The following is a 24,804-nucleotide window of genomic DNA, read 5'->3' as shown; positions in this document are numbered from 1 at the left end:
CCTTGAGAGCCTTCCGGGTAGTCACGCTTAACAAACACCTGATTGATTGATTGATTGACATCAGATTGAGCACAGATCAGCACATTACATATTTGTATCTGGTGTTAATTCCACTAAATTCAAATAATTATAGCCCTCGGCTGAGATTGCGCTGCACTATTTACAGAAGTAGCTTGGTGTCCTCTATTATAAAAATGGGATATCAACGCTGTCTGATTGTGGCCTTTTCTTGACGAAGGCACCTCCGAGTGCCGAAATGCGCATAGAACACAACAGTCAAATGTAATTGTGCCACACTGCTCGTCTCTGGACATGAAAACCAGACATCAACCTTTATGAATATTATCATTTTCTCATCAAAATGCTGTTTTTAGTTAAAGTTCAGGTTGTGTGAGATGGATAACTGCGGGTATGATTGGAATAGTATGACTGGGTCGTCTTATTATTGAAATGATTATTATAAAAAATACTTTTTGTACTTCTTTAAGAAAAATAGTTTTTGTTGGTTCTTTCTTCTAATAGTTACTTCAGGTTATTATTCAAATGTAACTGTCTTGTATTATTTATGTTGCCTTAAGTATTTACACAAACTTGGTTTTGTAGTCATGAACATAAATCACAATAAAATATACATTTGGGGAAACAAAGGAACAAAAGAGAGAAGCAAGAAATTGTATGTAAACAATTTGGAAATGGAAAGGGTTGAAGAACAGGAGAGAAAGCAGGAATAACAAAACGAGGGCAGAAACGGTGATAAATGAAAAATCAAAGACAGACGGAGTCAGCAAAATGGGGTACGGCTCGTACACCGATCATACAATGGGGGTACGGCTCGTACACTGATCGTACAATGGGGGTACGGCTCATACACCGATCGTACAATGGGGGTACGGCTCGTACACTGATCGTACAATGGGGGTATGGCTCGTACACCGATCGTACAATGGGGGTACGGCTCGTACACCCCATGATCGCAGTGGTACGGTGCGTACCCCTGCGATCATGGGGGTACGCACCGTACCCGGAGGGGCCGTTCCGTACCTGTTTTGGCGCGAACTCTGCTTTTACAGCTGTTTTCAGCTCCCGTAGAAAAAGGGTCGTACAGTGCATACCCGACACGTATCGTACTTGCCGGGGCTGAAAAACCAGCCGCGAACCGTACAGATGTCGCGTACAGCGGGTTCCGAGGGAGAATCGTACGGAGATTAGAGTTGTACCGTGTCTTGTACGACTCGTACGGAGTACGGCTCCTGGTACGAATCGTACTTCGTCGTACGTACGGGGGACGTTGCAGGGTACGATTCGTACGGAAAAAACGCTCCGAACGGCTATTCGGAGTGGTTTTTCCTGAATCGGAATCGACCCCAAAGTGTTGACTTTTTAAAGGGCCATTAAATAACACTTTCCTTGATATTTCGATTACTCTCAACAGATCTATTCCATCAATTAAAAGTTTTCTTTGCCATTTATCCTCCCAAGTCTCCAAATAATCATCTAGCTTATTAACCAAAAATTGATAGATTGGACCAATTTTAACTCTTATTCTGATTGCTTCAATGATGCTAACTTTATCAGTCATCACGTGATTTTGTATTTTTCTTTGATCCAAAAAACTTTGTAATTGAAGATATTAAAAAAATTCTGTCCTGGACAAATTATATTTCTGCTGCAGAAAAAGAAAAGAGGCTATCTGATTTCCTTGAAATAGGTCTCCTAATATGCGTATCCCTGCTGAATACCACCTGGCCATCACATGATCCCTAAAAATACCCGGTAATAGAGAGCAACTATTAAGAGGTGTATAATAATTCAGGTTTAAGCTCAAACCTAATGTAGCTTTAACTTTCCTCCAATTTTGAAAAGCAGCCCACAACATTTAAAATGTTGTCTTTTTATAGTAGCTGGGCTCGATTTCTCGAACTAGACATTGCTTAGCCTCTTTATCAAGTACCATTTCATAGATTGACGGGCTAACCGCTTCTTCTATTACAGCATCGTGAGAAATCAGGACACCCATATGTTTTAATAGTGCAGCCCAATAATATAAACAAAAACTGGGAATCCCCCATCCCCCTCTCTCTCTAGGCAATATGCACCATTTCATTGCTCTCCTAGATCTATGATAACTCCAGAGAAACCCGGAGCACATTCTATCGGTCTTAACAAAAAAAGATGTGGGGAAAAGGAGAGGGATTGTACAAAATAGATACAGAAATTTCAGAAAAATTAGCATTTTTAAAACATTACTCCGCCCATACAACAATAGATGAAGATTATTCAGCCTTTTCAGAGTTTTATTTACTGAGCCTAATATAGGGTCTGTATTTAACCGCACTATTTCATCCACTTTTGAAGACATTTTAATACCCAAATATAGGGCTTCGGATACGAAGCTCATATCCTTTGGACATCTGGCTTCTGAATGCATTAGCTGAGTTTTTGAAATGTTTAGTTTATAACCCGAACACCCCCCAAATTTTTTAGCAGCTTCCACTATATTTGGTAAAGAGGTTTTAATGTCCGATGTCACAATGGCGATGTCGTCCGCATAAGCGAATACTTTATATTCTACTCAATGTATCTGGACTGGAATAATCCCTGCATCTCCTTCTAATTTATTTAAAGAAGGTTCGATATATAAAGGAAATAACAAAGGGGAACAAGGACATCCTTGCCTCGTCCCCCGCGTTGTTTTAACATTTTTAGAAAGATTCCCAGCAATATGAATTGACGCCTTCGGTTTGATATATAAAGCCTGAATCGCTTTAAAAAATTCCCCCGAAAATCCCTTCCAAACTAAGATAGACCATAAAAAAAAACAGGAAACCCAGTCAAATGCTTTTTCCGCATCTAACATGGCAACCGCAACAGGAGAATTGGTAGCTTGAGACCAATCAAGAAGAGAAATAAATCTTTTAACATGATCTGTAATATCGCGTTTAGAAATAAAACCATGTTGTCTTTTTTAAACTAAATTAGACATAATATTATTCAATCTATTGGCCAGTACTTTTGAATAAACCTTACTATCTGCGTTCAAAAGTGATATTGGTCTATAGGACCCCAGCTCAATTTCCTTCTTCTCTTTTTTCTTAAAAATAACAATGGTGACTTCGGACCAAGAGACTGGAGGGTTGCCCAAAAATGCTTGTTGGCATACTTCAACTAACTCTTTTTTAAGTGTCTTTCTGAAAGGACGATAAAATTCAAGTGGGATGTTATCCGGTCCCATAGCTTTGCCGAGAGACAAACCTAATAAAGCTTTTTCAATTTCATCCCTAGTTATGGGTGCGGATAGCAATTCTTTTTCAATTTCCGTAAGTCTAGTAGTTTCCAAATATTTCAGATAATCCACGACCCCAGTCCCTCCTAGCATGACTTCTGTTGGAGCCGTATATAATTATTGATAGAATTTGTGAAATGCTTCCAGAACCCCCTCTTTGGTTTTTTGTAAAATCCCATTTAAATCAACGACCTTTTCGATATCAATAAAGACTGTTTTCTGGCGTAGTCTTTTTGCTAGGATTCTCCCTGTATTTTCACTGAATTCATAGGCTTGTTCCTTATATTGATTATATTTAAGGGCAATTTGATCTGCCATATTGGAATATGCTATGGCTCTTTTAATAGTTAGATCTCTCTGTGCTTTATCGATATCCTGACCTAATCTAATTGCATTGGCTAAGTTATGTTCTGCCTCCATAACCAAATCACAATCACCCTTGTGTTTAGCCCCCCTTTTATTCCATAGCGCGATGAATTAGCTAATGGTTTCCCCTCTATCGGCTTAAAGGCGTCCCAAACAATCTCATTCGGTGTGGTCTTTTTATTGAAATTAAAAAATTCCTGTATGACTTTAACCATATGTTGACAATAGTCTTCATCCAATAGTAAATTCCTTTCAAAAGACCATGACCGATTCTTCTCAATTGTGTGTAGACCTAGAATTAGTTCCAATATTAAGGGATTGTGATCAGATACGAGTTTAGGAAGAATTTCCAAATTCAGCTTGCCAACCATTTGCTGCGAAACAAAAAAATAATCTAAACGCACAAATTTTTTGTGAGGGGATGAAAAAAAGGTATACCTAGGATCTCCATTTGGAAAAGAGAGCTGTAGCAAACAAACTATTTATCGACTGCCATTTCCTATGGGGCAACAATCAATATAAATAAATTGCAACTTAATCATATGGCAAAAACAATGATAAATAACAAAAATAATGTCAACATTTTTTGTATAAAAACTTTTTCATTTTCATTTTATTTTTATCATATTTTTTCTCGTTTGATATATAGTTAGTTCAGATTATTCATATCGCTTTCAATAAATACATTCGATAACATTCATAAAGCAAAAAAGACGAACAAGAAAAACACATCAAATGACTAGTTGGTATAAGGGACTATTGAGGTTGGTGATGCGGTGGGTTGGAACACTACGCGCGTTTCGGCCACTGCCTTCATCAGGTAGACCGTCATTTGCAATAAAACACTTTTAACAACATTTTGATAATGAAGAGATATTGTTTAAAAATTCACGATGGAGTGTAACATACGTGGGGCACAGAAGGTGTCTGCATTAATCATCACAGATTCACTTGTTCTTGGAATTATAAAATTGTAATGTTAGCCAGTGAATTTCGTAGTTTCGTTATACTCGTTGAGGTACTTTATTCTTGCTTTCAATGTGGTAAAAGGAATCCAAAATCGATATCAGTGTATCTTTTTTGCGGCGTTCAAAGTGTAGGCATGTCTGCGTCTCTATCCTACTGGCTGGCGGTGTCTTGACGATTATCTTATTGTTTATCTTCTTATAAATGGGGAACTTTGATGAAGTAATTTCAAAGGTCTTCTACATGTTTAGTGGAGGCCAATCTGGCACGTAGATGCCATTATCTTCAGGGTGATGTTCTGAGTAATATCAATGCATGTCGTTATAACCGGGATACGAGAAACCGCCGCCAACCGCAATCAGATAGAAAGACCTAGGATCTCCTGCATGAAGCAGATTCCAAACATCCTTAAGCCCATGTTCTACAATTAGATCCCGCAGCGCCCTAAAAGTCTGATATTTCCCTCCTGAATACCCCTTGTTTCCCCTAATATCTATATTTGCCTACAGGTGTATGTTCAGATCCCCACACATAATCACTGGTTGGGGCCATTGAGCTAGTTCAGAATTAATGAAGTTCAAAAGACATTAAATACTTAAACCTTCGGTACTTATAAGGACAACAAAAATTCTTTGGCCTCAATCTCATAAAAGAAAAACCTAGTCTGACCCTTTACTATAACCTTTAGCTTGGCCGGGTTTTGGATATATACTGTTGCTCCTTTTTCTTGAAACCCTGGTATAAGCTAGGGAAGGTGCCAACGTTTAGTTACCGTTGCCTGACAAAAATCAGGTCTAACAAAAAAATTACGATCTTTCGCTAGTCTCTTTTTATCAGGCCTAGCTAATCCAAAAACTGCTTCTCTTGCAAGGAAATTATTAAATCGCACAAGAATAGCTCTTGGACGGTCTTCATCTCCTTGCCTAGCTCTTCTCACAGTGAAAGGAAACCTATGAGCTCTTTGTATCTCCATTGTCCAGTCCCAGAGAGTCAATTCTGGGAAAGCCTCAGCAAAAAGTTCGCAGACAAATTTCCGGACATCCGATTCCTCCTTTTTCTCTGGGATACCTAAAATGCGCAGGTTATTTCTTCGTGCTTGGTTCTCCAACTCGAAGAGTTTAGAGCTGTTATCACCCTGATGAGCTCTGATAGAATTAATTTCCAATTTCTGAGCGGCCAAGTCATCTTCTAATGTTGAGATTCTAGACTTTGCTTCAGTTACTCTGAGAGCCGTGTCAGAGCAAATTTTATTCACTCGCCGAACAGCATTCTGCACCTTACGACATGTTGCTTGTGTACGAGTGTTCTCTGACTTTATTTCTGCTCTGTGCTCCATCATAGTATTATAGATCGTAGACAGAGTTATCTCCTGGACTGGGCTCTGTTCCACCGATCTCAATCCTGCATCGAGCCTTGGAGTCTCTTCCGGCTCTGGTCCCGCCATCGTATTCTCTAGAGAGATCACACCTGCTCTCAAAAGTTCGTTCTTAGAGTTTACGTGTCGTGTTCCTCTAGTTTTCAGTTTTTTAACAGTAGTTACAGCTGTGCTTGGGGAGACCATGTTTAATCTTAATTCGTCGTCCGTACTGCTGCCCTCTTCATGATAATCAATCCAGTCTTTACTTAAATTAGTGCTATCATCTGACGAGTGATCTGACATAGAATAAAAATTATCAGCAATTTCTTGAGACCCCGTCAGGTCCTGTGAGGAGGCACACTCATTTAACACCAGCGAATCTATATCCGACACAAGGTTGTCCAGGCTACCGGTCATTCCTTCCATAAGAGAACTCTCAGGGACCACAACTCCAAGAATGCTCCTCTCTGTACTTATACTATTCTGGCCTTCTTTCCCTTGTTCTTTCGCTTGCTCTAAACTGGTAATTAGAATCCAATGATACAATGTCTCGGGAAGGGGAGGTACTGCCAGTTTCTTTGTTAACAGTATCAATGATATCCGAAACTGTCTCCTCACCACACACAGGCTGTAACAGAGCATTCTTCGATATTTGCCTTTCAAACAAAGCTGGGAGAGTTTGTACCCCCTGTTTTGCCAGACATGTTACAGTATTTACTTTTCCAATTCGTTCACCCTTCTTTTGGCTTGCATTAGGGAGATTCTGAGCGGCAACAACATTTCAACCTTCCCTCCTCTCACCCGTCTCTCCTGCTTTGCCGCTTTCAATGTCCTCTGCCGACGCTGGCTGCATTTTTGTTTTACCGCTGCGGGTAGTCACTTTCTGTGGAATTCTTCTGCGTGCAACGCCCTGCGCACTTCCGTACCCACGAGCCACACTCCGGTGAAATCCAAAGAGGAAAGCGGTGAGCCGCCAAACTGGAGCTCTAATCAACTGGAGAAGCAGGAATCCAGATACCATCCAAACACTGCAAGCGCGGCCAAAGCAGGGCAGCGCGGTTCACCAAGATGAGAGACTTCTCCCCAAACACCAGCGAGCAAGCAGAGATATCCTCCGTCGGATATGTAAAAAATACGGGGTTCCTCCGAATTTTCAAACACCCCAAAATCATACCACTACTCCGGAGCAAATCCTCTCAAACTGCATGAGGAAACTGCCGATACCGCTTCTCTTTCCAAGACCTGGAGCGGGGGACCGAGCTGCTCACACAGTCCACACCACGGCCGCCATCTTCCCTTCCAAAGGTCTACAATTTCAATGCAACAATGAGAATATTCAATTTATTTCCACAACTCTGAACTTAGGCAGCCCTAGCCCCACACCATGTGTATTGCATTTTTGTGAGTTTATTTTCGATAAGTTTGCTTTTCATTGACAACTGTGAGCTAAATTCTATACTGTTTAAATTAACCTCTTCCAAGCTCATGATGGCCCACGGCTGTCACGAGTCACGATGGGCGACTGCACACGACGGTCGGGGGCCGTCCGAGCCACGCCCGAGATTGGAATGTCCCAGCACTGCGGCGGAATTCGCACCGCAGCGAAGGTGTTAATGAGGCATGGTGATGTCATACCCCTATTATAAGCTAAACGTGGTGGTAGCAGTACTACTCTGAGATCCTTTTTCCTTTTTAATCTTAAATGCAGCTTTTCCTGACCTCAATTCGAAATTACTGGCTCTCAGGCTCGGCCTGGGGCTCAGGGGAACTAATGCATCCACTTCAGTGATCTGGGTTTGCCCCTCATGGTCACAGTTTCAAATCTCATCCTTTCCACTTAGGGGCCGATTGGGATGTCGGTCTGAGTTGCCTCCGACTGACATTTCTGTGGTTTTGGAACCGACCAACCTTTTGTCGGCAGTCCGAAATCACAATTACGATACAGCTGCACAAGGTGCGGTCGCAAACTCCCATTTCCCTATTGGAGTTTGTGCTGCAGGCGGAAACCGCCCGCAGCACAAGCTCCCATAGAGAAATGAGAGTTTGTATAAATCCCTGCACCGTGTGGCAGGCACCTCACGGTGTCTTCTGCACTGTGCAGGGATTTGCAGGGGGGAACCGCCATAAGTGCCCCCCAGGCCATCAACCGGAGGCCGCAGGGGGAAGGGGCCCTTCTAGGGGCCCCCAAAGTCGATTTCTATTTCGGAAAGCCCGAAAAGGAAAGCCTGTCTGAAACCAGCATCATAATCCCGACGGCGGAAACGTCGCTTTGGGATTAAGTGCGGTATATGACTGGCTGAGGGGCTCCTTGAGCCCGTCAGAAGGCAGTATTTTTGACCCGCTGGTTTAAACTCTGACTGCCTTTTTTGTAATAAGGCGGTCGGAATTTACACCAAGGATGTCGTCGGAAAGACTCCGATCTGTGGTCAGAGGCTTTCCGACAGAAATCTCAATCTGCCCCTTGTTTTATCCACTCGCGGTCGATAAAAGGAGTGTCAAAATATCTGTTATTTAGCACCAACATACTCTTTTAAGTACACTAGCATGTCTTTGTGAACAAACCCTGAAATCTCCAAATCACTATTAGTGCCAGAGTGATAAGGGCACAGTCCTTTCTAACTATACGGATTGTATATGAATATAGGGTGACCAACCGTCTGTAAATTTCACGGACGGTCTGTAATTTGGACCTCACTTCCGCTGTCGGTGAGGATCCTTTTAACGGGCGCCTTTTGTCCGTAATTTTGGGCCTTGCAGGGGAACAGAGCTGCTCCCCTGCGAGAGTCCTTGCTCCCTGCTGGGGCGCCTCGCACCTATGCTCCAACACAAGAGCAGCCCCACCTACCCATTGTCATTCAGTCTGCGGCTGATTGCCACATACAGAATGACAATGGGCCAGTTTAGGCTCTTCCAGCATGTGGTGGCCTCTGTCTAGGGCAGGGCATTCTGTTAGGGTTAAAATGTACAAAACAAACGTATAAAGTTAAAAAGAAGAGGTTAAAGTTCTTACATAGTCTCATCATTTCAGAGCTGAAGCATTTTTTTTTTAATGAAGAAAGATTTATTTTCCAGCAAAATTAAAATCGGATTATCTTTGTCTGGAGAGATGAAATCCCACTTATTGAACGTCTGTTCTCTCGATTTCTATCAGTCTCAAAACTTCACACTATCAAATGCCCCTTTAAGGCCTTTCCATCAGATTTCTTTTCAGTTTAGTGGTAACAGCTACAAAAGGTAGGTCAAAATACTTGGCGTGTTCAAAGTGCTGGAAATTGTTCAAATGATGGTTTGAGACATGTTCTTTAAAGTGCCACAGCACTCGTGATGTGCGATAATCGGACACACTGGTCCAACAGTGAAGGATTTGGACACAAAAAACAGAAAAATACTGTATAAAACCTCACGCTGTTAGGCTCCCCATGCCACTTGCATACATCACCCTCTATATTGCAGCAGGTGTGGGATTAGTTCATGACTTAGTCATTTGAGGGTGTCGAAGCTAGTCCTTGACATAGTGCCAGGCCTGTGTGAAAAATGCTGGCAGCTAGCTGAGCCGATATGTGGAGAGATTTGAGGTTCCGTGCTGGGGATGCACCAGTCATCTGTTTCTTGAGTTGACTGGTAGTGCTTCCAGGCAGATTTGTTGTAGACAGGAAGGCGTTCCACTGAGTCCGTTAACAGTGCCTTAAGATAAATGACGTGGTACAAAAGGGGGTGGTGTGGCATGGGGAGCAAAAAACGATGGATTTAGGCCCAGATCTCTGTACTGGGGTGAATGTATGACATTGTTCTGCATTCTGTCCATCACCTGTTGTTTTTGCTTAACCACATCGATACTATGCATTTTCCCCTCCTGTGCTGAGATTTACTCATTCCCATGTTTCATGACGAGCTGGGCTCGTCATGAGCGTGCGAGGAGGCTACCTCATGACGAGCCCAGCTCGTCATGAGCGTGGAAGCGGTTAAGATAAATGACTGCTTCAGTTTCAAAGCCCACCATGGAGCAAAGCTGCAGGTTACCCTGGAAGTACTTGGCATAGAGTCTAGAAATGGGAAGACCCTATCCAAAACCAACCAGAGGTGTTCCACCTGCACCTAGCGGTGGCATGGCTGCAGTAGAATACATATAGCTGAAGAGCCTTTTAATCTTGCATAGAGGGACACCACCTCCTCTGTCACTCATCTCAGAGCCGCCATCACCTTGATTGGGGGAAGCGAGGAACTGGAGCTGTGGTGTTCCACTGTCCCTCGCATGGCATTTTTGAAGAGCTCAAAGAACATGTGATAAAGATGAGATGGGACATAAACCATGTGAATGGGGTGTTTTGGATCATTAGCATTGACTGCCTGGATTTCCAAATTAGGCGAAGCCATATAGTATTTATCACACAGCATCTTTGCCATTTTCATAGGCATCTCTCACTACGTGATTCACATCACAATTTGGATTGATGCTTCCAATGTGCTTAGGATGTGCATTGTTCGTCGTTGCATCAAACATCAAAGTGTGCTGGTTGATCAGCATGCGGCTCAGGTAAAAGCGGTCAATAAAGTATTACACATTCTGATTTGTCATTGGGTCGATGCCGAAGGCTTCCTTGTACTCAATGACCCCCTGGGCCATAGTTGGGACCACATCATTGTGCCAGTTCCTGATGGTGATGAGGGCGTTTTCAAACTGTTCAAGGGTGCTATGGTACTCTGGACTCTTATGAAGAAACTCCAGGCTGTCCAACAAACTCCGAACATACCAACTCTGCACCAGCTGAACGGAAGCGGTTCACAGCAGTCGATCTGGTAGCAAGTTAATCTCTTTCATGATGTTGGCGAAGCGCACTGGCAGCTCCTGGCGCAGGAAGGTCAAGGAGGATTTTTCACAGGCATTGCTAGGTATGAAGTCCAGGAATTGCTTCATGGAGAACAGGGAGGGAGAAAACTTAGACAAATGGTCGATCTGCTTCGGGGCACCCCCTGCCTGGCTCACGGCTAGCATCAGGGTGCGGATCAGGGGCATCCTCATAGTGTGGTAAATAAATAAATAATACCCTATTTTTGACTAGACTTATAGCATAACAGATAGCTCAATAAATAAGAGTCAAGATTCGAGGTAGTAGGAGTTTCTGCAGGTTTATTACAGCATAAGGACAGGATCAGGACAACCTGCATAGGAACAGAATGACAGGGCCCAGCAGGACAACTGGGGCCCAGCAGGGGAAAAGAGGCCCAGCAGGGGAAAAGAGGCCCAGCAGGGGAAAAGAGGCCCAGCAGCTGCTGGGGCTAGGTCTGGGATGAGCGCGCTAACATTTAATAACAAAACATTGACTTATATACATAGCGCAAACACATAGCATTACATTGCAGTAGGCGTAACAGTAGGTGGAGTAGAAGGCGTGACGCGTAGCAGTCGCGAGAGATAAGAAAAATAAGAGGTGTAACTGGGAGTATACATAGACATGTGATGCAAAACGTAACAGAATATGTCATGAATGGGCGGAAACATTGGAGGGGGCTACCTAAGGAGCCGGGACCTCTAACCTAATGGTGCGCGAAAACTGGCAATGACGTGTTACTAGGAGAAGCTGGGGGCTACGAACTCTGTGCTAGGAGCAGAGACTAGAGTCTGGAGGGTCGGAGCGACATGTACCTAAACCCTATCTGGTATCTAATGTTTAGGGAACATGTTGATATAAACTAGAAGTCATGAGGGGAGAAGCTAACTTGATTCTAAGACCGGACCATGCATTATTCTACATGTAGTACGTGAAGAAGAATACTAAATGACCATTAAATACAGTATTTCTCTAACATGGAGACGAGAAGGCTAGACAATGACGGAAACTATTGATACAGTTCAGTAGCTTAGGAATGCAGAGGAGGAGGACTGAACTGATAGCTGGAACTATAACATACTTTTGGCAGACTCAGAGGCAGAGCCGGGGTGCACCGGGCACTGCAAGGCAGGAAGTAAGTGAAGGGTCGAGGATACAGGTGGGGGCTGTATCGCTCCTCAGCGAGGCTTTCAGGAGACAGGAGCTGAATCTGTGATCCGGGCCCTTTTGAGGCCTGGAAACGGGGACTTTATAATTGAATAACGTGCACACTGAGAAACGTGGCAACATTACTTACATAGGCCTGATATTCGTAGTATTCACGAGGACTGGAAACTAACATACTAGAGGTGGACACAACTGTAATTGCGTCTTTAATCAGAAATGGGGAATAACATATGCATATTGGTCATGCACACATAACATATGATGGATGAGGCGTAGGGACACAGAACATGGCAAAATTTACTTTTCCACATTCCCTCCTTGTCACTACGTTTCCATCAGGAAACATCAATATTCATGATACCGTCTATCATTTCATACAGTACCATTTGCTCGTCTCGAATTGTCTTGGAACGAGATTTAGAACGGGGCTTGGGACTGGGAATACAAGAGGTAGCACACATGCTGCAAATCGCAGGGCCACATTGTATACAGAGGCAGCAGCTAAATATGATCGCTACTGCAATACCTAAGAAGGACAGGACTTTCCATCCCCATGCGGAAATTATATTCCAGAACCAACCGGACCATGTCCAGGTGCCTAGATCTTGGTGTAACAGATGGGCAATTTTATGGAGTCTGGTTATAGCTGAATAAACAGACGGCGCGTTATTAGGAATGAAAATACAACAACTGGATCCGAGAATTCTACAGGCCCCGCCCCTATCGGCCAGTATGACGTCAAGGACGAGACGATTCTGTAAAACGACAATTCTCATAAAGGATTGCTCTTCGGTTAGGTTACCTAGAGCGGAGGCAGTCTCATCTACTACTGCTTCAAGGGTTCTTGTTAACCTACGAATAAGCTTACTATTTACAACTGTACCTAAGTAAGGGAAAACACCTTTATCTATATCAATGAATTGCTCTGCGGCGGTTTCAGTATAATCGACAATCGGGAGATTTCTCTTGTGTCTAGTGTGTACTAAGAAAGAGTTCCTATGATAGTCAGGTGGGGCTAGAAAAACAGGTGGCAGTAGGAAAGCAATGTAACAGGTTCCCTCCCAATCGAGGGGCAGACGGACATATGCAGTTTGACCACAAATAAAATAAGAATGACGTGAAGCTTTGAAAATAGATTTCCCACTGTCACTATACTGGATAACAGTAGTACATTCACTATGACCTATGTGTACAGAACCATAACTACGGACACATAATTCGCCTTTGACTGGTAGTACTGAAATAGCGGGTGAGTCTGGAGTAGTATCAGACTGAACATTCAGGACCATGAAATTCGACGAATAATTTCCTAAATTATATACTTCATTTTCTAGATCTAAACCTGTTCTGTGGGGGATACCTTGCTTGTCTGGAAAACATGTACTGTTAAGAAAAAACATATCTGTTGAGGATGACGTTAACGTGGACCATGCTCCACACGAACCATTGTGTGAGAATAGATAAGGAAAGAGTGGCAGAACTCCCTTCGGTGTCTGGAAAGGGGGGAGTCGACCACACACCCAACAATTTGTGGCATTGTTGGTCTGGTGTGAATAATGTAACATACGGATAAATGTGTTATTACGCATGGCGAGGCGGTATGCATATTCGTGAGGAGGCAGATCACTAAACGTGTGCTCTACTGTAGCATGAGCAGACATATTTACATGAGGAACTGAAAAACACAGATAGAAAGCATAGCTGGTGCAGGAAATCATTAGGCTGATGAATAATATGAAACTCAGAAAAACGATACATTTGATTGAGCTTTGACTGACTCTCTCACTATGGGGGTCTATTTTATACATGTCAGAAACAGTCTAACCGTTTCACCTAGGGGAGGACTTATACAATCAAACTGGCTGACTTATTAGACCTGAGCTTTAACTTATACTCCTGTTGCGGAGTTTTCTCTAACAAGGGAGGGGTTGTAATAATGTCTTGTGCGGGACAGTCCTTTAAAACAATGTTCTGGCAATCCTTCGAATCCTGGGAAATGTTCTTGGAAATGTTTTTGAAGACTGGTTTCGATCCTTTGAAAAGTTTTACATGAGAAAGGTGGACCCACCCCTTCCTGCCTTCCAACTTGACGGCAGTTCGGGTGGTCAAGAGGACCTGACGTGGCTCCTTCCAACGTGGTTCCAGCGGACTTGATCTGTCGAAATTTCTGATCATCACAAGGGAGCCTGGAACGATCTCGTGCGGTGCCACCTCGGTATTGTCTGGAAATGCGGCGGCAACCTGTGAACGACATGAGTTGAGGGCAGACATCAAAGAAGCTAGGTAATCTGTCAGCATATTACATGAAACATCGGTAATACTTCGGGGTCTAGGAGTACCCCACATATTAGGGGGGCGGCCGAAAACGACCTCATACGGGGACAGACCTGATCTGGAATGTGCGACCATACGCATGTAAAACAGAGCGACTGGCAAAGCTACTAACCAGTCTACACCCTTGTCTTTACAGACTTTTGCTATACGGATTTTCAGAGTCTGATTATGCCTTTCTACTAGTCCAGCTGCTTCTGGATGGCGTACACAATGGAACTTCCACTGGTACCCTAACAACAGGGAAACGTGTTTCATGAGTTCAGATGAGAATGGCTGGCCGTTATCAGAATATACGACTCTAGGGAGTCCATATCTAGGGAAGAATTCACGAACCAACTGCTTGGCAGTGGTCGCGGCTGTGTAATCTGGGACTGGATATGCTTCTGTCCATCTGGACAAGGCGCATACAACTACAAGAACATACTTGAAACCTCGACATCGCTCCATTTGAATATAATCCATCTGGAGGACCTCAAAAGGGTGGTCAGGGGGCTGGAAACCACCTTGTTCCACCGGGACACTTTTACCTGGATTAAACTGACAACATATCATACAGGTACGGACCTTCTGCTTGGCTGCAGCTCGTAAATGCTTGTTGAACCAAATGTTCTGGATACTGTCTAACATAGCTTTTTCTCCTAAATGTGCTGGACTATGTGCGGTATTGATAATGACTTGAACCATAGAATCGGGGAGAAACCATGTGGCTCTACCCTTCGTTAACCATCCTTGATCTGTCTGGACCCCTCCTTGTACAGACCATTTCTTGATTTCATCAGGAGTAGCATGTGACTGGATATCTATGACATCTTGAGTAGGGTCCTTAACTGTCATGCATGTAATCGGATCTGGAGTATGTGTCTGTGTCTGATTAACTGGAATGTCTGGAGTCTGTGCTGTAAGCTTGGCTGTGCGGTCTGCTAAATCATTACCTTGGGAAATAATGTCAGTAACTTTCGTATGTGCTTTGCATTTCATGATAGCAATAGATGTCGGTAAATGTATGGCATCTAACAGGGCTTGAATAAGGAGACCATGCTGAATCTTGGTTCCATGAGAAGTCATAAAACCTCTCTCCTGCCAGAGCACTCCGAAGTCGTGTACAACTCCGAATGCGTAACGTGAATCTGTGTAAACATTAACCTTCAGGTTCTTGGCATGTATACAGGCTTGTGTCAGAGCGACTAGCTCTGCTGCTTGAGCGGACAGGGTATCAATACGGTGTGTTTCAATAACTTCAGTGTCAGTAGTCACTGCATACGCGGCGACTAGTTCTCCTGTACTAGTTCTCATACATGAACCATCCACATAAAGTGTCAGGTCAGGATCTGGTAACGGAATGTCTGTCAGGTCTTGTCTTGGCTTTGTCGTAATGTTAACTACTTCCACACAATCATGTGTGTCTGGATTTGAACTAACTGATGGTAACAGTGTAGCAGGATTCAGGACGTTGCAGCGTCTAATTTCTATGTGTGGCTGGAACAGTGTCAATTCATAACCTGTTAAACGTGCAATTGTCAAGTGCTGAGTTTGTGTTCGGTTTAAAAGAACTTCTACTGAATGTGGAACTTGTACTGTCAGGGAATGTCCTAAAACTATAGAATCACTTTGTCTGATAGCTAGTGCTGTGGCTGCAACTGACTTGAGGCACACAGGCAACGCCTGGGCGACTGGATCTAATGTGCTCGAAAAATAAGCACAGGGCTTGTATTGACCTGCTTGATCTTGTGTGAGGACAGATAATGCTGTACCTTCGCGTTCAGTAACGAAAAGTGTAAAAGGCTTACTGTAGTTCGGTGTAGCTAGAACTGGAGCTTGACATAGGGCTTTCTTTAACTCGTTAAAACTAAGTGTATGGTCAGATGTCCAAGGGAGGACAGTCGATACGGCTGCCTCCTGTGTCGTTAACTGTATCAGTGGCTTGGCTAGGAATGCATACTGGGGAATCCATTGTCTACAATAAGAAGTAAGGCCGATAAAGGCACGTACCTCCTTCTGGGTTCTGGGCTGGGGAAGACTCGCTATTAACTGGATACGGTCGGGTGTCAACTGCCTACCCCCCTTGGACAGCAAGTGTCCTAAGTATACCACTTGCTGGACACAGAATTGAAGCTTCGAAGGTGACACCTTGTGCCCCATCTCGGCTAGAAAATACAGAACTGTAAGTGATGCTCGCTCGCAAGCACGTTCAGAACGGGCTGTGATCAGTAGATCATCGACATACTGGAGCAGGGCAGTGTCAGTTGGCATGTGAATGTTGTCTAGTTGTCTCTTGAGTGCTTGACTGTAGATACTAGGGCTTTCTGTGAAACCTTGAGGAGCGCGTGTAAACATATAGCTCCTTCCATTTAAACAAAATCCGAAAAGAAACTGGCTATCTGGATGAATTGGAACACTAAAAAATGCATTCTTGAGGTCAATAACAGTGAAAAACATGGCTTCGGAATCAATGGCTGTTAACAGGGAAGAAATATCTGGGACAACTGGGTACTGAGGAATAATACATTTATTAAGTTCTCGTAGGTCAATCACTAATCGATATACTGGGGGTGCATTTGGATCAGTACGTTTCATGACTGGAATGATCGGAGAATTGCATACATTGGAGTCAGTTTCTACAACTACTCCTTGAGCCATGAGCTCATCAATAATTTTGGATAAGGCTGCTACAGCCTCAGGTGGCAATCTGTACTGTCTGATTCGTGGTAACACTACACCTGGCTTGAGAGTCACACGATAGGGTGTGATTTGCATGTAACCTACATCAGTTGGACCTTGCGCCCATAAATGCTGTGGAACATTAGACAATCTGGAATCAAAATCTCGTAATACATAGTGACCCTTAAAGTCACGTAGGAACAGACGTATTCCCTCTGGGGAACAGCAAATAACTGCACCTAATTCTTTCAGTGTCTTAATACCTAATAGATTTTCTGGACATGACTTAGTAAGTAACAGATCAGTAGTACGGGACAATGGACCTACTTCTAGAGTAACTGGCTTAGATATTTCATTAACTATGGGTTTTCCTGAAAATCCAAGGGAAACATTTCTTGAGCCTGAGAGCGGAGCCCCTGGAACTTCGGCATGACTAATTGTGGTCCTACTTGCCCCTGTATCGATCAGAAACTTTCTGTCTTTCCCTAATACTTGACTGCGAACATAGGGACCTTCTTGGTCTACAGGTATCTCGATGAGAGGCAAGCCTACCTCCCTCTCTAGGCTGTTTCATGAATATGACTGGTACTCTGGATACTCAGACTGTGCATACTGGTACATCTGTGATGTAACGTGCTGTGTTGCAGCAATAGGCTGCGGTACTGTAACTGTCTGTGGTGCATTCTGTAGCTGGGGAGTCTGTGAAACTTGTTCTTGTCTCGGCGGACGTGGTCTTTCTTTAGTCTTACCAGTAGCTATGTTGTGTTTCAGAACTGCACACTCGTTTATAAAATGACCTGGCTGTTTACAATAATTGCAGTTCCCTTTAACGGGAGCCGCAGGATGACTGGCTTGATTCGGACCCCTCTTCTGACTGTCTTGAGGAATAGATTGTGCAACTAGCACTTTCATTTTCGTGTCTTTCATACGTTTTCTTTCGTGTTCTTGCTCTTCTCTGATTCTATTCTGGTGGTACTGGAGCATCTGGAGCATCTGGGACGGAGTATTTGCTTGCCAGGTGCTTTCGACTTTCAAAACTCGGTTTTTAATTTGTGGACTTGAATTCTCGACTAATTTGGTAACGAAAAGATGAGGGTATGACTCACTACTTGTCTTGAGACCACTGTTAATACTGAAACATTTCTCAAATCTAGAATAAAAATCACTAATGTCTTCATCTTGTTTCTGTTTACAGGCTGAGATTGCATCCCAGTCTTCTTTCCTAGTTGTCAATAATCTGGGTAAAACTTGAATCAATAATTCTGGTAATTCTTTACATTTATCTCCAAGACCGGTACCTGGTACTCGTGCCTTGTCTTCAGCTTCTAGAGCTGTCCAATCGATCTTTTTCTCTCCCACCTCCCATTCTTTTTCCTTTAACTTTTCATACACCCCTGCGGGTAACAGGACCTTTAACATTTTAATTATATCTGGGTAAGTGTATTCTCCCATACGGAGCATGTCTTTTAATTCTCTATGGAACCCCGCTGGATCTTTGTCATGACAGGGGATTAATTTCTTCATTTCAAGAAGTTCCATCTTTGATATCGGAGTGTATACAAACACTCGTTGCATTACGCCACCCGCCCCTTGGACTGGGTGGACTTCTCGTAGCGGATTCTGTCTGTCTATGTAGAATGGTTTACTTTCTGGGGGTGAGACATGAACAAAATGCGGGTTCAGGAACGTTCTATATTTGTGGCGCTGTTCTAGAATGACACTAATTAAATCGGTACCTAGACCTCTCCATCTATACTGGAGTAACTCGTTCAGGATATCATGTAACGGGCCTGGATCAGAATGTTGACCCTCATACAGGGTAATGAGGTGCTGGATCATATACATACCCACCAGTCGTTGCTCGGCTGGGGGCAGTTTCAGAAACATTTGTGCCACTATTTCGTCTGGAAAAGTGGTAGGATCAGTAATCCATCGGACTGCTGATCGGGCTAGTTCTTGTTCATGCATGGTACTTAATTCGCTATAACCGACTCGTGATTTCAGAATGTGATCGGTAGCTTGAAATACTTGTTCTAAAGAGCTTTGTTCTGGTGCTGGATGATGAAAAATAGACTTAGGTTCTGGACGTAAATGGCGATCTGGAAATCTGGATTTTCCTACATACGCTATTCTGGCGGGATTCTCGTCTTCCTCTTCAGGATCAGAGATACTTTCTTTCTCGCTTACTTGTGCTGCTTTACGCTGTTCGTGTAACCTTATTATTTCTTTACGAATTTTCTTGTACATACTTTCCATGGCACTAATGGTCTTGTGCTTACCCTCGGCTATATTATCACTCCACCTTGTTAAGATTCTCATTTCGGCGGGATCTTTAGACGGATAATCTTGTTCTCTTATTAGACAATTGATCAGGAACTTTAATATCATGAGCTGAATCTCGGCTTTCCTTTGAGACATAATCTCGCCAATACTTTCTGGATCATCCCCTGTACGGATGAAACGATATATTCTGTCTAGATCTTCTTTCATATTTGGTAAGGTGACTAGATACTCGGTCACCCTTCTTACGCGTACGGAATATAAAACCATATTATACTCGCCTGGGACTGTGTCATAGACACATTCGGCAAGGGCTTGTCTGATTTCTGTAACAGACTTATTACTTTTAGGAGTACGCTGTGATGCTTGAGCATGTAATTCGAGTGCTGATAAACGCTTGTGTGGCGGTGGGGTTTGAGGAGGACCCCCTCCTGCGGCCCCTATACTAGAATCGTCGACTGACATTCTTCGTGCTTGCAGGGTCGGTAATTGTAACGTGGGCTGAACTTGTATGGCAGGCTGACCCGGGGGTACCGTAACAGGTACTCCGGTGTCTGGAGGAACAGGAAGTGCCTGATTTACAGGGACAGGTGGAGCGCGAACTGGATTTGCATATTCTGGAACTGTGTCGTCCAAATAGGACGAAATAAAAATATCAGCTGCGGTCGGTTGGTGACGTAGCTTGGTCGGAACTAATGGTGGCGGGAAATTACTGGGTGCCTCTGGGGTCGCTTTTGGCAAACCTTCGGCAAGGAGAGGATACATACCCTTAATAAGGGCATGCCTCTGTCTGTCTGACTGTTCGGTTTTGACTTGTTCACCTATCTCGATTAATTCTCTTTCTTGGGCTCGTTCCTGGGATTCTCTACTTAACTCTGACTTTCTGACTTCCTTTTCCGTTCTTCTATGCGCTTCCTTACGCCATAACTCGATGGCATCTTTCTGTGACTGTCTGGCTTTCTTTTTCCATAATGCTTCTTCTACTCGCATGATACATTCGGCATCCCATGTACCCGATACGGGCCATCTATACTTTTCTTCTAACTGTTTGGTATACTCTACCCATAAATCTAGATACAATATGGCGCTTATGCCATGTTTCTGATACATAAAGTGACCTGGACTGTCCCTAGGCGGAACAGGAACTGCTGCTTCCAGCAGACCCTTTCTAGTTTTTAACTGACGTAACTTGGAAAAGAACGGCATTCTAAACTTGAATCGGAACACAATACAATACACGAAAAAACAATAACAATTGGGAGAACAATTCAGGCATACCACGACATTGGAAATACATTAAACAATATCATAACATAACAGTTCGAACAGAATACTACCTGAAAATACTGAAAACAGAAACAGGACAGAATTCTCGAGAACGGAACAGACTAGAGTTACTGGATGCACTGCTGTAACAGTACGGAACATACCGGTCCCATAAAGGAACGCATCAAGACCCGTATCCACCTAGGTGAACACTTCGTTTGTGGGCTTGGGTACCACCAACCCACGGACCAGGAGTCAATTTAGACTGACCCTGTCTAGACACTACCCCAGCAATGGTACTCACCGGGCAGCACGGAATGGAAGGCCTCGGACGGGACTGGACTACGACGACGAACTTCGGACTTCGGACTTCGGACTTCAGTTACGGGTGGGCCTCCGGATACCTCGGACCTTGGACTCTCGGCTTGGGCTCTGGTCGGGACTCGCCGCGTTCCTCCACCGTCTCGTTCGGATGCTGGACCGCCTCCTCCGTCTCCTCCGTGGGCCTGAGGGATACTTTGAAGCAGAAATATCTGCACTTGGCCAGTATGGTTCCGTCACGACTGCAGAGGGTCAGGGGGTCGGCGTGGCTTCACCGACGCGTGGGGAAAGGGCAGGTCCCTGTTCGGGCGCCATTATGTGGTAAATAAATAAATAATACCCTATTTTTGACTAGACTTATAGCATAACAGATAGCTCAATAAATAAGAGTCAAGATTCGAGGTAGTAGGAGTTTCTGCAGGTTTATTACAGCATAAGGACAGGATCAGGACAACCTGCATAGGAACAGAATGACAGGGCCCAGCAGGACAACTGGGGCCCAGCAGGGGAAAAGAGGCCCAGCAGGGGAAAAGAGGCCCAGCAGGGGAAAAGAGGCCCAGCAGCTGCTGGGGCTAGGTCTGGGATGAGCGCGCTAACATTTAATAACAAAACATTGACTTATATACATAGCGCAAACACATAGCATTACATTGCAGTAGGCGTAACAGTAGGTGGAGTAGAAGGCGTGACGCGTAGCAGTCGCGAGAGATAAGAAAAATAAGAGGTGTAACTGGGAGTATACATAGACATGTGATGCAAAACGTAACAGAATATGTCATGAATGGGCGGAAACATTGGAGGGGGCTACCTAAGGAGCCGGGACCTCTAACCTAATGGTGCGCGAAAACTGGCAATGACGTGTTACTAGGAGAAGCTGGGGGCTACGAACTCTGTGCTAGGAGCAGAGACTAGAGTCTGGAGGGTCGGAGCGACATGTACCTAAACCCTATCTGGTATCTAATGTTTAGGGAACATGTTGATATAAACTAGAAGTCATGAGGGGAGAAGCTAACTTGATTCTAAGACCGGACCATGCATTATTCTACATGTAGTACGTGAAGAAGAATACTAAATGACCATTAAATACAGTATTTCTCTAACATGGAGACGAGAAGGCTAGACAATGACGGAAACTATTGATACAGTTCAGTAGCTTAGGAATGCAGAGGAGGAGGACTGAACTGATAGCTGGAACTATAACATACTTTTGGCAGACTCAGAGGCAGAGCCGGGGTGCACCGGGCACTGCAAGGCAGGAAGTAAGTGAAGGGTCGAGGATACAGGTGGGGGCTGTATCGCTCCTCAGCGAGGCTTTCAGGAGACAGGAGCTGAATCTGTGATCCGGGCCCTTTTGAGGCCTGGAAACGGGGACTTTATAATTGAATAACGTGCACACTGAGAAACGTGGCAACATTACTTACATAGGCCTGATATTCGTAGTATTCACGAGGACTGGAAACTAACATACTAGAGGTGGACACAACTGTAATTGCGTCTTTAATCAGAAATGGGGAATAACATATGCATATTGGTCATGCACACATAACATATGATGGATGAGGCGTAGGGACACAGAACATGGCAAAATTTACTTTTCCACAATAGTGGGGCTGTCAGAGGAGGACGTGCATGGGCTGCTGCGTGTTTGCTCTCTGCAGTCCTAATTCAGGGTTCGATTTCAGGATTGTCAGGCTCCACTCTCCCAGCCTGCTATTTCTTCCAGATTTCAATTGAAACTCTATTTGTTCCGCCTCTACATTTCGGGTTCTAGGACCCTGGCCTCATCCAAAATGTCTCGGTTGACTCTACGTCTCTTGCTGAATGAGAGCTGAAGCATTTTTATTATTATATAAAACAAAGGCATAGGTGCTGTTTTTTTATTTATTTTATGCAACTAACATCCATTGACAAAGCCAATAGTCCTGGCTTTGTGTGGGTCTAATGTTACTGGATGAAATGATAGAAACAGCAAAATACCAGTCGGGTGGCACATTATGCTCAGCATATATTTTAAGGTGGGGTGTTTTAAATCACACACTTAATTACATCAGACACGCCCCTTGGAGAGACCCCCAGATTATTCATCCCACTTAAAGCCCTGAAAACAACACCATGTCAAAGCCACCTCGTGTCCTGGCACTGTGCATCATGCATGACTCATCACTATCAAGTTTTCAGATTGCCTATGTGCAGGGGCATAGTGAACTCTCGCCCCACCCCACCCCTTGCTTTAGGAACTACAGCGTGGGTGAAGTTCTAGATGGGCCTCTTCTGTGTGCAACTGGATGGGTGGGTGGATGGGTGAAGGATGGGTGGCTAATTGAAAGGGGATTGGAGAGAGAAAGGGAGGATGGATGGATGGTAGAATGAATGATAGCATGGATGAATGATTGACAGAATGGATGGGCGAATGGGTGCATGGATGAGTGAAAAGAAGAATGTGAAGATGGATGAGTGAAAAAATGCATATGAGTGAAAGGGAGGGTGGAGTGCTGGAAGAAAGGATGGATGGATAAGTGAATGGGTGAATGGGTGGACGGATGAGTGACTGGGTGCATGGATGAGTAAGTGAAAGGATGGCTGGATGGGTGATAGGGTAAATTATTGGGTGGATGAGTGGATGGATGGGTGGAAGAGTGGATGGATGAGTGAAATATATCGTCAAACTCCACGAGTACCTTCACGACAATTTGGCAGTTATACCACGGAACAAAATAATCGTAGGTGATTTCAATGTGCATATCTGTGGTCACCCCACAAAGTCATCCTTGGGTTCCATGGGTTGTGGAAATAGATCAGGCCTTCATTTTGTGCATTGCCCACGTGGCTCAAATATGAATAACCTAATAGACGGCCTAGACCTGAGAAACGCGATGACCCTGAAAGAGGACTCCTTTATCTACAAAACCCCAACCTATAAAGGTTCAGAACAAGGCTCCTTTATCGACCATATATTGCTCTCTGTTGATATGGCATTTACAGCTTCAAATTTTAACATCCATGAAAATATCCATAGTGACCATAATCCGATCTCAGTGGAAATTAAAAGTGGATTGTTTGAACTTAGTAAAAATCGCAAAGACCCAGGTGTTCTAAAATTAATTAATGGCAACCGACGACTAAAGTGGTCTTCAATAAACAGTGAAGCTTTACTTGAATCAGTTAAAACGAGTTGTGCTCAAGAACTTACCATCTGTTCCTCTAACATCACTCCCCCGGATCTTATACTATCTGCCTTCGCTGAATTGACCAAAAGTGTGGGTAAACTGCTCTCTGTACCTACGAAGGGTCGAGACAATCAACAGCCACGATGGTTCGATCATACTTGCTCAAGAGCCGGTCGACAACTTAAAATGGCTCTAAAGAACAAACCAAGGGATCACATTTTAATCAAAACATTACGTTCTGATTATAGATCTGCCCTGGTATTACGTAAAAAAGATATTAAGGTGCGCATCTGGGAATCCTTACTCGATCCATCCATCCTGGGCAACAGTTCCAAGTTTTGGAGCATAATAAACAAACCTATGTTTGACGATCCGAATGCTGTTACAATTGGAACTTCCATTCCCGAAAGTGACTGGGTCTCTCACTTTAGTGCAATTTTTAAAAGCGACGACACACAGCAAACGCAAGTCCCAAAATTCCCTGTAGAAGCTCCATTGATATTTACAGACAAAGAAGTGGAAAGGGGGATTCGCTGCCTGACCAGCAACAAGGCCCCGGGTCCGGATGGCCTCCCCCCAGACCTATTTAAATCCAACGTTGACTTCTGGGCTCCAATCCTCACGGCAGTGATCAATGCTGGAGCCGCTACCAAGGCCCCTAAGTCCTGGGGAGCCTCAACTATTGTACCTGTGTTCAAAAAAGGAGATAGAAGTAATGTAGCTTGCTACAGGCCAATTTCACTGATTAACTCTGTCGCCAAGGTTGTTGGTGGGATTATCCTAAATAGGTTATCAACCTGGGCCAAAAAC

General features: G+C 43.9%; 1 pseudogene; it reads right to left on the bottom strand.

Moving 5' to 3' along the window:
- Positions 1–9,516: 9,516 nt before the first annotated feature.
- On the bottom strand, positions 9,517–10,992 carry LOC144753110 (pyruvate dehydrogenase (acetyl-transferring) kinase isozyme 2, mitochondrial-like; annotated as a pseudogene).
- Between the last annotated feature and the right edge of the window lie 13,812 nt (positions 10,993–24,804).

The sequence above is a fragment of the Lissotriton helveticus genome, chromosome 5_1 (genome assembly GCF_964261635.1).
Source record: "Lissotriton helveticus chromosome 5_1, aLisHel1.1, whole genome shotgun sequence".
Classification (NCBI taxonomy): Eukaryota; Metazoa; Chordata; class Amphibia; order Caudata; family Salamandridae; genus Lissotriton; species Lissotriton helveticus.
This window is presented reverse-complemented; position numbering and strand designations above follow the sequence as displayed.